A 16,154-nucleotide genomic window follows, 5' to 3' on the forward strand; every position below is an offset into this window, starting at 1 on the left:
GGTTTTTGTCGGTTGAGTGGTCAAACTTAAATGGAATAGAGTATAAGTCAGAGAAATTACCTTAATAAATATAAGTCCAACCCACAACAAATTTAAATAAAATTAAAAAAAATAGTAACAATGAATGACCAAACAACAAGAATAATCATAAAACATTAATACTGAAGTGAAAAATACAATATTTAGGGCCCAAACAGACGACCGGATTTTGCCGGCCGGCGTCTGCCGTCCGGTTTTTTTTTATATAGAGTTAGATAGTGGTAAACAGACAGTGACGTTTTTCGCCGGCCGGTCAGTTCGCTCAGTTCGCCGGCTCCTGCATATTTTTCGACCGGCGACCAGGCTTGGAGGAGCACGGCGACCGGCCGTCAAAAAACCGGTGGACCCTTGCCGGGTCACAGTAAAATACATATAAAATAATATGAATGAACACACGGCGTACGTTTTGACGTCCGGTCACCTGAAATCTGTTTCATTTCTTACATAACTTTGCAAACATTATTTTCAATTTTCTTTCTGTTTTCAAGATCAGCATCTTCTCTGATATAAAAATGAATCTATAGTTGGTACTTTTGGAAGGTCAAAATTGAAAATTTCATGTATTTTCAGAATCATTTTCGTATACAAAGGTTTATTATTGGATTCAAATATTACACATTTATTTAATAAAATAATACAATGACATGCTGTACAGTAAAATTGTACCCACTTGTCCGCCTTTTTTTAACTTTTTAACTTAAAAGTTACAAGTTAGTTAATTAGTTACTTTTTTTTCATATAAAACCCTTTTTTTAAAGCTAACAAACAAAATGGTAACTCAATAAATGTCTTATAATTTTTAAATAAATGTATGAGGTATTTATTTAAATTGATTATTGCAGGTGCGTATACATACTTTAATCAATGATAAAATCCAACAGAATAAATTAAATTACACCAATAACGTCATAACTGTTTATAGTATGGGTATATATTCCGTGAATATTTAAAATAATAACTATTATTACAATTAAGATTTATTAACTTAACTTCTTAACTTATTATTAATGCTCAGTCTTGGTAATTAGTATAACCTCCACAAAGTGCTAACTATTTTTATAAGACTGACTTAAAAAATGTATCCTATACATAAGTGTTGAAGTACCTAGTGGCAAAAACATATTTTATAATAAAAATATGGCATACAAGAATAATATTAGTACCTAATAGTCAAGCAATGCGACAACAAAATGTGTGACTAGATATGAGTAGGAAAATTATTGCCATCATGTCATGGATCGACGCGACAAGTTTCAACATGGTCGGTACACGATTGTCGACGACCAGTGAAAACTTGGCCACAGTCGTATCGATTTGAACAAAATTACTGCAGTTTAATTCCAACCGACCTTGTGTTCTTTTTAAAATGGATCCAATAACGGATGTCATTGACGATTTGGATTTCGAAAAATTAATTGATGTTGTGCGAGACCGTCCTGCTATTTGGAACACATCACATCCAGATTATTCAGATAAGATAAAAAAAGAAAAAAGCTGGGATGAAGTGTGCAAATCGTTCTACAATGAAACATGGGACAACTTGACAACAAATGATAAAAGAACAGCAGGTAAGTTTAATCAACCATTTATTATTTACTTAATATGAAATACTTAATTATTTGAACATATACCTATGGATAAAAATAAAAATACTTTAACTCAAATTAAAAAAAAAAAAAAATAATGTAAATATACCTATGTTACAATATTTTAAATTTTTGACATTTGCCATGGAAGTTCCCCTTCAGGGCTCATAAAATATGTTGCGAAATTATCGCGGACTGTTCTTCCATGTCTCTGTGTACCATTTGTAAACTCCACATCATGGAAATCTTGATATGATGTTGCATCTTCAAAATGTACACCATCACGTACCCTTATAAAATTATGTAGAACACATGCGGCTTTAACCACGTGTGTTACATTTTCTGGTTCCAATGTGATAGGCGTATGGAATAATCGCCATTTGTTGGCTAATATGCCAAATGCACATTCGACAAAACGTCTACCCCTACTTAACCGGTAATTATAAATACGCTGGTGTACAGATAAATTATGACCACCATATGGTCTCATTATTCGGTCAGATAAAGGAAAAGCTTCGTCGGCTAAAAACACATATGGAAAAACGGGCCCATTGTAACCATCAATGATGGATGCTTGTGGTAGATCTAGTTCATCACGTTGAAGTCTTTGACCAAAATTACTATCTTGAAATACTAATGAATCTGAGCCTTTGCCGTATGCACCAATATCAACAGCTAAAAATTTATAATTGGCGTCGACAACTGCCATTAAAACAATTGAGAAATAGTTTTTATAATTAAAATATTCTGATCCCGTATTGCTAGGTTTTCTAATCCGAATATGTTTCCCGTCGATAGCTCCGAGGCAATGGGGAAAATTAGCTTTTTTTTTGTATATTTCCGCAACTTCTATCCAATCTTTTTTTTTTAATTCTGGCATGCATGAAGCCTTCATTTTTTGCCAAATTATTTTGCATGTATCTAAAACTATGCCACGGGCGGTACTTGCACCGACTTTAAAATTAACACGAAGTTCAGAAAATGAACAACCCGTAGCTAAATACCTAAAAAAAAAAATCACTCAAATTAATGAAAATTGAAATGCATTCTTTATTTTTTTCTAACTATTAAAAGTTCTAATTTGTACAAAATTTTTTTCAATTATGAGAATTATTTTGCTGGTAAAAATGTATACAGTTTTAAATATTTACAACTAAAAATACATTTGAAAATTCTATTGCGTGTATATAAAATATAACAATATACCTAAAAGTTTCATATATCTACAAATAATATTTTTAAATTACAACAAAAAAGCGTTATTCTTGGTTTTAATATGTAATTTCGTCCAAATTTGAATTTAAAAAGTCTGTTAAAAAAAATGTGTTCATATATTTTTTAGATTTTCGTCATGTTTACGTATTTTGTCCAAATTTTAACTTTAAATGCTTAGAAAAAAATTTGTGATAACGGATTTTTTATATTTTTCATCTGCCTTTGAAACAATATACATATATAATGGAGCCTACTATTAATAACCTTACAAATAAAATTTGATAAATATTTATAGAAAAATAACCTAAAAAAATTGGAAACTGAAAATGTCCGTAAACAGCTCAAAATAAGTCAAAATATATTAGATCAAAAAGGTATAGTGTGTAGAAACTGCTCATATAAAAATTCATCTGCCGTAATTTTTTTTAGAGTTAAACCAAAACCAAAATAGATTTTGCATACAAATTTCCGGTTTTTCTTAATTTTTTTTTTCCGGCACTTTTGAAAACTAATGGGAATCTAAGAATCTTAAAATTTAAAATTTGTTATACCTAAGTGCTGTTAACTATAGTTGTACGTGTGTGCAAAACACCGACAATCATGAATTGTGAAAGCCTATACCATAAATAATAATGATCTCTGACTATTATTTTTTGCACCATATCATTCTTAACTGCAGGTGTGCATACATTGGTGTCGAACAAACAAATTGAAAAATTTACGTGGGCTCTTAACTAGATTTATCACACTATATTAAACTTGACCTACTCAATGAATTTTTAAAATTTTTAAAATCATAAAAGTTAAATGCCTACTTATCCAATTCTATTTAACTTATTTATTTATACTTATTAACGTATATGCAGTAACAGACATGAGGAAAAAATGGGGAACTTTACGTGACTCGTATAGGAAGTACAAACGTAAGACAAAACAAAGTTCCGGCGCAGGTGCAAAGAAAATAAAAAAAATATTTATATGCATACTTTTTAGCTTTTTTGGATTTCACTTTTGAACAAAGAGAGTAAGTATAACATTCTCATTTACATTATATTATATTAATTCACAGATTGTGCTAGTTCTTTAAATAAATCATATTTTACAACATAAACAACCAGCTAACAATATTATTATATAATTTACTATGTTTAATATTATCCTACAAAATGTCTTACTTATTTTTTTTAGAACGGATTCCAATTATTATACCCAGGAAGACAATGATAATTCAATATCATCAGTCCACTCTATAATTGACATCGAAAATTCCGAAACGAATACATATTCAAGAAAAAAAAAATCCAAAACTAATCATGAAGCAGATGATGAAGCTCAAAGTATTTTGGACTTCATTAAATCAAAATCAAAATCTGAGGATGAAGATTATCATTTTGTCATGTCCCTTGTTCCTGAAATTAAAAGAGTTCCTTGGCAACATAAATTGAACCTTAAAGCTGAAATAAACTTACTTATAAGTAAGTATCAACAATTACCCCAATCTGGACCACAATCAGACAGCAGCGGTGTACCACGGTATTATCAGCATCGTCCGTTAGAACACGATGACAATTATTCTCAGTTTATTCATCAACCTCAACAGCTACTCCATACATCAGACTACAACCAGGTACCTCCAAACTATAAAAATTCTTCACAGCACTATAGTCAAAATTTCACCGGAACACAGCCAAGTACATCCCAATTATTTCCACAAGAACCACAATATAATCAATTATACACAATTGCAACATCAGGCACTATGGGGCAGGGGCATGATCATATACCACAGACTCCAACCGATTTATTGCCACAACCTAATATACAAAGTTCTCCACAAAATCTGTCTTCCACTCTTTCTACACAAACTTCCACTTACTAACGTTTTAATATTTTATTTAAACATTTTTAGGCCAGTACCACTTAAATTCATATTTTGTTCACAATATTTTTAGTTAAGCTAACTTTTCTTTTCGAGTTTATAACAACTTAAGTACTAATTTTTTTAAGTTTTATTATTTAGTTCAGCATGGAAAGCTGAAGAAGTTAAGCCCAAGGAATAGGCTATTATAGTTATCACTATTTACTTATATTTGTATCAAAAATAATGATATCATTTATTATTTAATTAAATATTCAATATCTAAGTGTTAAAAATTTTTTTAACTATTATTATTTGTTATTTTATTTTTTATTTATTATATGATTTGATTTTAGTATAAAATAAATTATTTAATAACATTAAAATTCATTTATAATATAATAGAAATGTGTGTTAATTAAATTTTACAACTACTTTTATCTAATTGTACCTACTTGTATAATTACTACTGCGGAATATATATTTTTATATAGATTTGTGCTAGGTATAATATGTATTATGGAGGTATAATAATATATTATATTTCATGTTTTTAACTTAATATTAATCTTAATATATTAATTTAGATATCTTAATATAGACTGTTACAGCCGCAAAAAATTTAATTTATACATTATATTATGAAAATGTTTTAATTACTTAAAAAAAATTCTAAATTATCATAAAAATGTATATGAAGTGTGATAAATGAGACTAGTGTAAAAAGCATAACATATAAATAAATAAACTCATAATATACACTACCTACCTTAATGCTATATATAGACGTTCTTTTGGACCAATAGGAACTCGCATATCAGTCGTTTGTTTGGTTAAATTTGTTTCCAACAAACTGTATAGTTCATCAAATGTTGACATTGTCATTCGAGTGTAACTAAAAAATTCATCTAAAAAGCAATAATTTACTATTTATTAAGAAAAAAAAATAATTATACTCATACCTTCATTAGTTCTTAGTTCATTATAGGTTACTATAAATTGTCCTTGATCCATTCTCCTAGCTAATACAGGATGTACCCACCAACGACGATTTTGTATTTTCCTTTTTTCTTTTTTAAAAACTGAAGTGCAATTAACGCTAGAGTTGTTGAATCCATTTTTAAAACTTAAACTGAACACGACACACTCAACCAACAGACGGAGCTCGAATGAAAAATATTCACTTTATTTTGAACTCTTGTCTAATTTTAAAATTATTTCATTTTATATTTTGTGTACAGGGTACAGCATTTCCAAAATGTAACACTGCACAAGTTTAAAATTTAATCGAATAAGTACGTATTATAATTTTTCAAAAAGTACTGAAACTGAAAAAATATTTTATTAACTCTACCGGGTTTTTAAAATAATATTGTAATATACCATTTATAACAATAATATTATTCGCCGGCCGGTGGACCCTAGTGGGTACATCGACCGGACGGCAGAAACGCCGGCCGGCAAAATCCGGTCGTCTGTTTGGGCCCTTAGATATCAATAAAATATATAAAACCAAAACCAGGTTCAAGTAATCAACAAATAAAGGTTATAGTTAAATAAAATAACCAGAATAAAATATAAAAATAACAACTAACTTACAATAATAATCAATAACTTATGACCAAATAAAATTACAAAGAACAAATTAATAACATTGATAAAAATCAAAGTACTTAAATCTATTGACACTATGTCAATAACAAAATAGAGCTAACACTATCTAACGATTAAAGATATCAAAACTAGTAGGTATGAAAGAACAGAATTAATGTTATATATTAATATAAGAAGTCTTCTACGATAACGGTAACATATTAATAACTAGAGCGAGGATTTGTATGCATTTGCATATTTATTCTGGTTGATCGTACGATATGCTAAGCAGTGGTGCAACTAGCGGGTAAGTTAGCAAAGTGAAACTTTGGGGCCCCACAATAAAAAATTGTTTTTAGTTTTTTTTTTGACATTTTATAATTATTATTTTTATTTCCGATACTTAATTATAAACATCTACGTACCTATAGGCGTATAGCTTAAAATGAGATGATTATACTACTTATAATTATTATAGGTACTATTATTTTAACATTACACATTTAAACTACGAGTTATTAATATTTAATAATATTATAAAATCATGATCATGGTTAATTAATAAATGCAGACCATTAGACCAAGATCCAAGAATAGTGTTCTAAATATCCAATAGAACTTCCTATAATTAATATAAATTCGTTTTCGTGAAATCGTAACTCTAATAATAAACTATTGACGAGCTGATAGCAACGGCGATAGCCGATGTGATGTGGTGACGTGGAGTGGTCAGGTGGGGTAGCAGTGGCCAGGGATGGTTACTATTTATAGTTATTCTTATTACAATTACTTATTAGTTCATAATAATACTCATGGGCGATTCAGTATTTATTATTTTCATTATCGTTATTTCGTTCACTTCTTCTTCTTCTTCTTGGGTATTATCGGCCACTAGGACCATCCCGTCAAACAACCGATCCTCCATGACTCTCTGTCAGCTGCTTTTGTTTTCCAATCTGGACCACCGTTCAGCGATTCCACGTCTTTCTTTATTAAATCTTCCCATCTTAAACGGGGTCGTCCAAGGGGCCTTTTCCCTTTTGGGTTCTCTGTCAATACTACGTGTAGTAGTGGGTTCTGACTACGCCATGCGTGACCCGCCCACTGTAACCTCCTACTCTGGATTATGTTTAATATGTTTGGCTTCTGAAAGAGTTCTTCTAGTTCTTTGTTTTTCCTTATTCTCCATCCCTCAGTTTCCTCGTCTTTTACTGGGCCAAAGATCTTCCTTAAGATTTTCCTTTCCAAAATACTCAGTTTGTTTTCCTCCGTTTTTCTTAATGTCCATGTTTCTGCTCCGTATGTATTTATGGGACGTAAAAGTGTAGTATATAATTGTAATTTTATATCTCTCGACAGGGATCGGGATCCTAGTATCCTTATGAGTCCGTAAAGACATTTGTTTCCCGATTGGATTCTTGCTGCCACTTCCTTATCAGTTTCATTTTTTTCGGTCAAAACAGAACCTAAATATTTAAATTGTTTGACTCGATTGAATTCATGGTTGCCAACTCTTAAGGAAGGGTACATTCTGGTACTATCTCTTCTCCCCACCACCATGTATTCTGTTTTGTCTTCGTTTATTTGTAAGCCAACCTTCTTAGCTGCCTCCTCCAAACGGCCGCATAATGATCTTAATCCATCATGTGATTTATCCATGAGGACCAAATGGTCCGCAATAGCCAATAATGCCACGGAGGAGCCTTGTAGTGGCATCCCCTCCTGGGGTCAAATATTAGTTTCCCTGATAACCTTTTCTAATACCAGATTGAAAAGAACAGGTGACATTGAGTCCCCCTGTCTTAGGCCTGAATTCACATTTATTGGGTCGGTTTCCGCTTCTCCTACTCTTATTTTAATGAACGTTTCCATAATACATGATTCGATCAATTTAACTAATTTTTTTGGGATGTTATACTCTCTAAGAATATTTATCAAGCTTTTGCGATGAATACTATCGTATGCCTTATTGAAGTCGATAAAGAGCACGTGCATTTCCTTGTCGAATTCCCAGGTCTTTTGGAAAAGTTGTCGGAGAATAAATATTTGGTCTACCGTAGATCTTCCTGGCCTAAAGCCTCCTTGATAATCTCCAATGATTTGCTCCGATTTTGTTCTTATCCTTGACAAGATACAGTTCGTGAAAACTTTATACGCAACACTTAGCAGGGAAATTCCGCGATAATTATTGCAATCTTGTTTATCCCCTTTCTTATGAATTGGGCATACTAAGGCTATTTTCCAATCTTCCGGAACTTTTTCGGATAGCCATATTTGGTGGATCAATTTCCACATCCTGAACGTCATTTCTTCTCCTCCTTTTTTGAGAAGTTCACTAATTTCGTTCACTAATCAGAATAATCAGATCGTTTAGTGAACTCGTCTAAGTTGACATAGATGTATAGACCTTCGTCTATTCTAAGTTCTATTCGTAAGTTAATCTTCAGCCGTTGCGGTTTTGGACTAATAGTGTACCTAGTGTGTAAATACAATATAATAACGGTTTTTGACAACAATTATTATGTCGTCGAGACAGTATCCAAGTGGCTCATCTAAAAGAAAAATTTTAGAGATGTTACGAACCATAATATTTAAGATTGAACCGATCCCGAACCAAACTTTTCTTTAAATTAACGAACTCGAACAAATCCGAACCTACACACTTTTAATCGAACCCGAACCGAACCGAACTCTTCAAATATTTTATCGAACTCGATAACATTAAAAGTTAAATTGGATATTATTTTATTTAATATTTAATATTTATTTATTTATCATTTAGCCACCATAACTCAGAATTATTGAATAAAGATTTTACAACTATTTACTTAAATACTTTAAATACTTTAATAGTTAATAATTATTATGCATCAGATTTTTAATTTTTAATTATTAATATGATGATAACTGATAAGAATAAGAAAAAGCGAAAAACATCATTATTTAAAACAAACAAACATTAAACAACTAATATTAATCTATTAATTATTAATTATTTAATAATAATTTATAATTTTAACCGTTACTCCATCAAATTTAATTTTTATTTCTCTGGTTCGATTATCGAACGGAACTATTAGATATTTGGTTCGGTTCGATTATTTGGAATTTCCAGTTCGGTTTTCGAACCGAACCGAACACCCAGAGTTCGGTTCGGTTCGGTTCGAAAATCGAACAGTTCGTAACATCTCTAACAAATTTAATTAAAAAGGCAAGAACAAGTAAATAGGTATAGAGGTAGTCTTGATAGTTTTGTAAAAAAGAATTCATTGAACTTCGGTAAGTCCATTAATCTAATTTATTTTTTTTTTCATGTTTGTTAAATTTAAATTAATGTCTACACATTTTATACGTTTATTTAGAAACTGCTGTTATTCCAAATAGTGCTAATAATTGTACTGAATTTAATGTATCTAGAAAAGATGTAAATATGAGTGTTAATGTTAGCAATGATGATAATGATGAATTTAACATATTAGAAAAAGAAGGTATTTCTTTTTTTTTTATTACTTTTATTTGTTTGTTATGGAGTTTAATTTGATGTCTATACATATTATACATTTCTATAGAAACTGCTGTTCTTCCAAATACTGCCAATAGAGGTACTGATTTTAATTTATCTAGAAAATATGTAAATATGAGTGTTAATATTAGCAATGATGTTAATTATGAATTTAACATATTAGAAAAAGAAGGTATTTTTTTTTTTTTTATTACTTTTTATGGAGTTTAATTTAATGTCTATACATATTATTCATTTCTATAGAAACTGCTGTTCTTCCAAAAAGTGCCAATAATGGTAATGATTTAAATTTATCTAAAAAAGAAGTAATTAATATGAGTGTTGATTTTAGCAATGATGATAATGATGATGTTAATTATTATGAATTTAACATTTTAGAAAAACAAGGTATTTCTTCTTTTGTATTACTTTTATTTGTTTGTTACCCTAATAGGTATGGAGTTTATATCAATATTGGTTTGGATCACTATTAAAGATAAATTAATAGTACCTATACCTTTAATTGGTTGAACTATATTGTGTTAATTATGTTATAGTATCTTATATCATTAATTAATGGATATCTCAGGACATCGCGTTCAGATGTTTGCCGATGTCAACCCATCAGTTATTTGAAGCAAGCAGTACGGCCGATTATCCATCGTAAACTCAATTGTTAGAGTTCGTACGAACACGCGTAGCGATATTAGAAGTTGTCGGGGAGTTACCTAACAAGGCAGCTGTGTCAGCGCCGGTCAAAAGTAATAGAACACCTGGTCCGATTCGAAAAGCGGGAGAGTACTACGGGAACTCACAGGGTTCGCGTTTGACGTCCATGGTAACATCAAAAAATGATAATACCTGTCCATGCTGTACTGGGCTCCATGAGTTAGTTTCATGTGACCGTTTCAAAGCATGGGAGGCCGATGAACGGGTCAGGTGGACGCGGGAACACAAAATGTGCTTTAATTGCTTTAGTCCTAAGCACTGGGCTCCGAAATGTAAAACTAAACCGGGATGTAACGATTGTTCGCGTCGACACCATTCGCTATTACACGGGTCCACCGGCGAACGATATGATAATGAAGACGCGCAACCCGCCCAAGTTATGTGCGCATCTGCTCCACAACCACCTTCCCTCCGCCCCGCAACTGTCATGTTAGGTACTGCACTCGTCCATGTGCGCGATTGAACCTGGTCGTTGCAGACCATGCATGCGTTAATAGATTGCGCGTCGCAAATTAGCGCTATCACGGTTGCATGCGCCGAACGGTTAGGCTTAAAGCGCTCGCATTGAACCGCTCCGATAAGCGGCCTGTCCGGCGTAGGCCGCACCTACATTAGGTCCGCATTTCTCCCGATCCGATCCGATCCGACGTTGTCCGATGGTCCTAACCTAACCTACAATTGAAACGAAGCTTCCAAATTCTCGATTCCCGACAACTCACGACACTATCCGATTTGACGGCCGATCAATCATGTTTGATTCCAGTCCGACGTTTCTAATCCGACGCGTAGTTAGTAAAGTACTAAAGTTAAAACTTGCTGTTAATTAAGTTAATTAAGTTAAATATTAATCAAATTTTTAAAAAATGACGGGAAAAATTGATAAGGAGTTGTTAATACAGCTTGTGAGAGATGAACCTCGTCTATGGGACCAGAGGGTGAAAGCTTGCCACAATCGTGATATAAAATTTGAGTTGTGGGAATCAATTGGAACGCAACTTCAACAAATTTCAGGTAATAATATACTTAACGAAATAATACCAACTAATAAATAACTACTAAATAATAAGTTACTAAATGGTACTATAAGCAGCGTATTCATCAAAATATCATGTGCCTCTACGCACGGAAATAGAATCTTATGGCGTCACCGTATGTGAACGATGTATAGAAAACCCATATATTATTTAAATACGCTTGTAAATAATTTGTTTGTGTTTGATAATTATAGAGATAGTAGTGAGCAAGTATATGTTTATTTTTAGTTTTATCTAATTTAATATCAATGGTGTGAGAGTAATAAATTATAATATAATCCAATATTATTCAACATGTTAAAATTTGATAAAGTAATAACTGTGGTGTAAATTATTAAATGATAATAAATTTAAGAATAGAAAATAAAAACTATTTATTTGAATTGATTAAATATTACAACGAGTACCTACAGACATATCAAATCATTCTAGACAAATATTAATAATTGTAGTTAATTAACTTTTTAATATTTAAGCATTTTACTCTTACACTAATACAAACATAATATTTATGAACTATTATAAAATAAAATCATAAATTTTTTTAAATTAAATAACAATATTATTTTTATTTTTACTGGATGCTCCCGTTTTGCCATGGTACAGCGCCGACTCCATTGAAGTAGGACTTGAAGGTGTCTCTAATGGTCTGAGCCTCTTGTGAAGCTCTTTTGTACATTCTTGAAGACGTATTTCCTTGAAGGGGTGATTCATTTAAAGATTGTAGCAACGTCGCGGAACTGAATTCACCGCCTTTACGGTCAATAACTATATTGTGAAGTAAACAGATACATTTCACAATTCTCTCTGCTTGGCCAACACTAGTTTCTATACATTTTCCAAGCAAACGCCACTTGGCTGTCATAATACCAAAAGCACACTCCACACATCTCCTAGCCCTTGATAGCCTGTAGTTAAAGATTTTCTCTTCATGTGATAGATTGCGTCTTGAGTACGGTTTCATTATATAGGTCTTAAGTGGGTATGCATCGTCTGCAAGTATTACGAATGGCATATCTGTAACAATTCCTTCGATATGTGATGATAGACACGTATCCACGTGGGTACCACGCAGTTGTATCAAGTCCTCTGTTTGGAACGGTTATACAGTGTACTTATATTATATATTATTGAGTGTTTTCAAATACTACCAGTTTAGTTATTACCATTCGTTTTACTATGTCCTTAACAAAAAAACAAAAATTAATCGTAAAACTACTTCTTTTACAAGAAGTAGAAGAAGAACAAGCCATCATTAAACACGTACTATCAAATAAAAAAAATGAAGTGCATGAAATATACTTAACCAGGGAAACTGAAGGATTTTTCAGTGTCATGATAGAAAAACATTTATGGCGAGACGAAACCAAATTCCGGGAATTTTTTAGGTTAAGCTGGGATCAATTTAATTACATATTGAATCTAGTTGAGGAAGACATAACAACTAACCCAAGTATCAAAGTTAAAAAACCAATAACTGCTGCTGAAAAACTAGCAGTCACGCTGAGTTAATGTTACATAATATGTTATAATACAAATTATACTTTATAGTAGGTACCTATGTAATATTAATTTTTAAATATAACTGTGTATAAAAACATTTTTATTAATAATAAATTAATTCAACTTCTCGTTTAATAAAAATTAACAATGTCGTATAAAAAAAAATAACAATTAATAATTAATAGCACTTTTTCGAACCCCCGAATATCATTGTTGTGAAAATATGAAAAAAACAAAAAACAAAAAATTCATCCTTTAGTAGAAACAATAAAAATAATTGAAACTGTGTAACAAATCATAAAATAAAAATAAATACTTATTAAAATAATAAATAAAAAGATATTTTCATATTTAATTTATTCATCATATTGGCTATCGTCATATTGAAGTGGTTCATAATTTGGTTCACCAAACGGTTGAGTCCAATTTTCAGATTGACGACCACTAGTCTCTGGAAAAATATATTGACTTGGACGATTATACGTTGAGAATCCTGAGTGTGACGATGACTGTATACTAGGATTTGGAGATGAAAATAAGCTGCTTGTTGACTGAATACTTTTGTTCGATGTCGATGTACTACTGCAATTATTTTCTATTTCCAAATCCGTTATTATGTTGAACACCTCTTTTTTGGCCTTTATTTTTAAATGTTGAGGAAACGATTTTACGGTTGAAGCAATTGTTTTAAAAAATAAATCAATGGGGTCCTCATCTTCCTCAACTTTATTTAAAGCTTTTAAAATTTGTTGCCTTTCGTCATTACTTCTATTGAACAATGACACTAATTCTTCATTTTGTTTAATTTTTTTAGTAGGCCTCTTTTCTTTAAGTAATTTTTTTTTTCGGTTGTGAAAGTATTTTCAACCTCAGTTTCCTCTGTAATGGTTTCTGTTGCAGATATGTGTGAAAATTTATGTACATCATTTGAACTATTATCGTCAACATTTACTAAAGTATCCTCTTCTTCACTATCATTCATTTCATTCGTATGATTAAAATTAGTCAGTCCCCTTCAATATAAAATAAACATAGTTAGTTATGTGTTAATTACTATTATTTATTATTTGCTTGAAATTAGTTGCGCTTTTAAAGTAATACATTTTGAAAATTTAACAATAAAGAATAAATCAAAAAATATTAAGTACAAATCATAAAATATAAAAATATTTCTTAGTATTTGTATTTATGAAAATTGTGAGAAAAAAAAGCGGGTAAGTGGATGTCGCTCTGCTGTACATTAGGGGAAGGGGTGGACCTCTGACTAGGGTTGGTTAAATTTGAATGCAATGATAGGTATCATTGTATACGAAAAACGATTCTGAACGGAGACGGTTTATCTGTCTAGGATATATTATAGATTATTAAAAATTTTCAAATCTTAGATTTAAAAAGAAAATTTTTAACGAATTTCTAGCTTAAAATAATTTGTGAATTTTCGTGATTTTTACGTATGTTGTCAAAATTCAAATTTTGAATTCTTTTAAAAAAAAATTGTGAATATATATTTCTTTTATTTTTCAACTGCTATTGTAAAAATATGATAGGAGCCTTGTATTAAGTTTTCAAATCTTAAATAAAAAAGGAAAATATTTTATTAATTTCTATCTAAGATAATTTGAACATTGCCGTAATTTTTACGTATTAAGTCAATATTTGAACTTCAAATGCTAATAAATGTTATCAAAGAATTATTCATATTTGAACTTGATTTTTCAGGGGTTTGAGGGAATATAACATTAAATGCATAGTTTCCATCTAAAATCATAATTTTATAAATAACAACTGCTTAGGTTAGGTTAACCTAACCTAACCTACTAGGTATTTATTAAAAACCTATTTAAATATATATGTAGGTATAATATTGAAATATCAAATAATATACTGGTAATTCAATATATTTGTAACATTTATGTTCATTTAATATTGTGATGTGTGTAATACACATTACATGTAGTCAGAAACTAATTTCAATCTTACCATGAAAAGAATCATCAGGTTTATTGTAAATTGTAATACATTGTACATACTAATTTTTACTTCACTGTTGTGTTCTGGTCTTCTGGAAAGTCTTTTATAGAGCAAGAAGGTTGATCTATCTCATCATCAAAACGTTTCATTGAATCTATAAGTATTTAGTATATTTAACAATAATAAATTATATTTATGTTAAAAATGCTTAAAATATTTACTAGATTCTTCACTAGGACTTGGAAACAAGGACTTGGAAAAACAACAAACTTTTCTACATTATAAATATGTGTTTTTTTAGGATCTATAATTAATTGTAATTAAATATAGTTAGCATTTACTTTGACTATAATCTACTATTAAGTAAATATTATAACAATACATTGGTACATTACCAATTACATCATTTATCTACTAAAATACAAACTGATTTTTATAGAATATTAAATCAATATAAAGTATAAGTGTAAAACATACTTGTATTATAAATATACTTGGGACAGCATTTAAAAAAAAAAATGTATTCCCTAATCTCCCTCGATCCAAATAATCAGAAACATCAAAATGTTCACTATATACAACACTATATGCTGTAAGCACAAAATTTGGATTAACTTTTTGTATTAAGGTGGTCCAATCTTTACCAATATCGCCTTTTATTAATAAAAGCCGGCTAATATTAAATACAAATAGTGATTTTTATCGTACGATTTTATTGCGATTATAAATGCGTCTATTTTGTGTAGCAAAAAATAAACAAAAATATAATTTTTTTTTATTATTATTTATGCGTGTTCAATTATATTTTTACAATTTTTTTATATTTTGATGATAATAATTTATTTGTATTTAATATTACTGTTCTATGCATAGACCTGATAATAGATGGACTGCTCTTAGAGAGAGAAAAAATATATCCAACATGAGAAGGAAGATTTAGGTAAAATGTCATGGATAATAAAGTTAATTGTCAATTTAATCCATGAAAATCATAGCCTGATAGTGTTATTAATGTTATGACCATAGACCTGATAATATTATCATATGACCAAAACTATAGTTTATAAAAGTCTTTAGTCTAAAGACTTCAACTGTGTTCTGTCTTCTTGGTTGTTTTTCTTTTT

At 30.4% G+C, this 16,154-nt stretch overlaps 1 pseudogene; it reads right to left on the minus strand.

Moving 5' to 3' along the window:
• Nucleotides 1–13,415: 13,415 nt before the first annotated feature.
• Nucleotides 13,416–15,179, minus strand: LOC149061320 (uncharacterized; annotated as a pseudogene).
• Between the last annotated feature and the right edge of the window lie 975 nt (nucleotides 15,180–16,154).

This window comes from Diuraphis noxia, unplaced genomic scaffold (assembly GCF_037042655.1).
Source record: "Diuraphis noxia isolate RWA-SAM2 unplaced genomic scaffold, SU_Dnox_SAM2 contig0001, whole genome shotgun sequence".
In the NCBI taxonomy this organism is placed as follows: Eukaryota; Metazoa; Arthropoda; class Insecta; order Hemiptera; family Aphididae; genus Diuraphis; species Diuraphis noxia.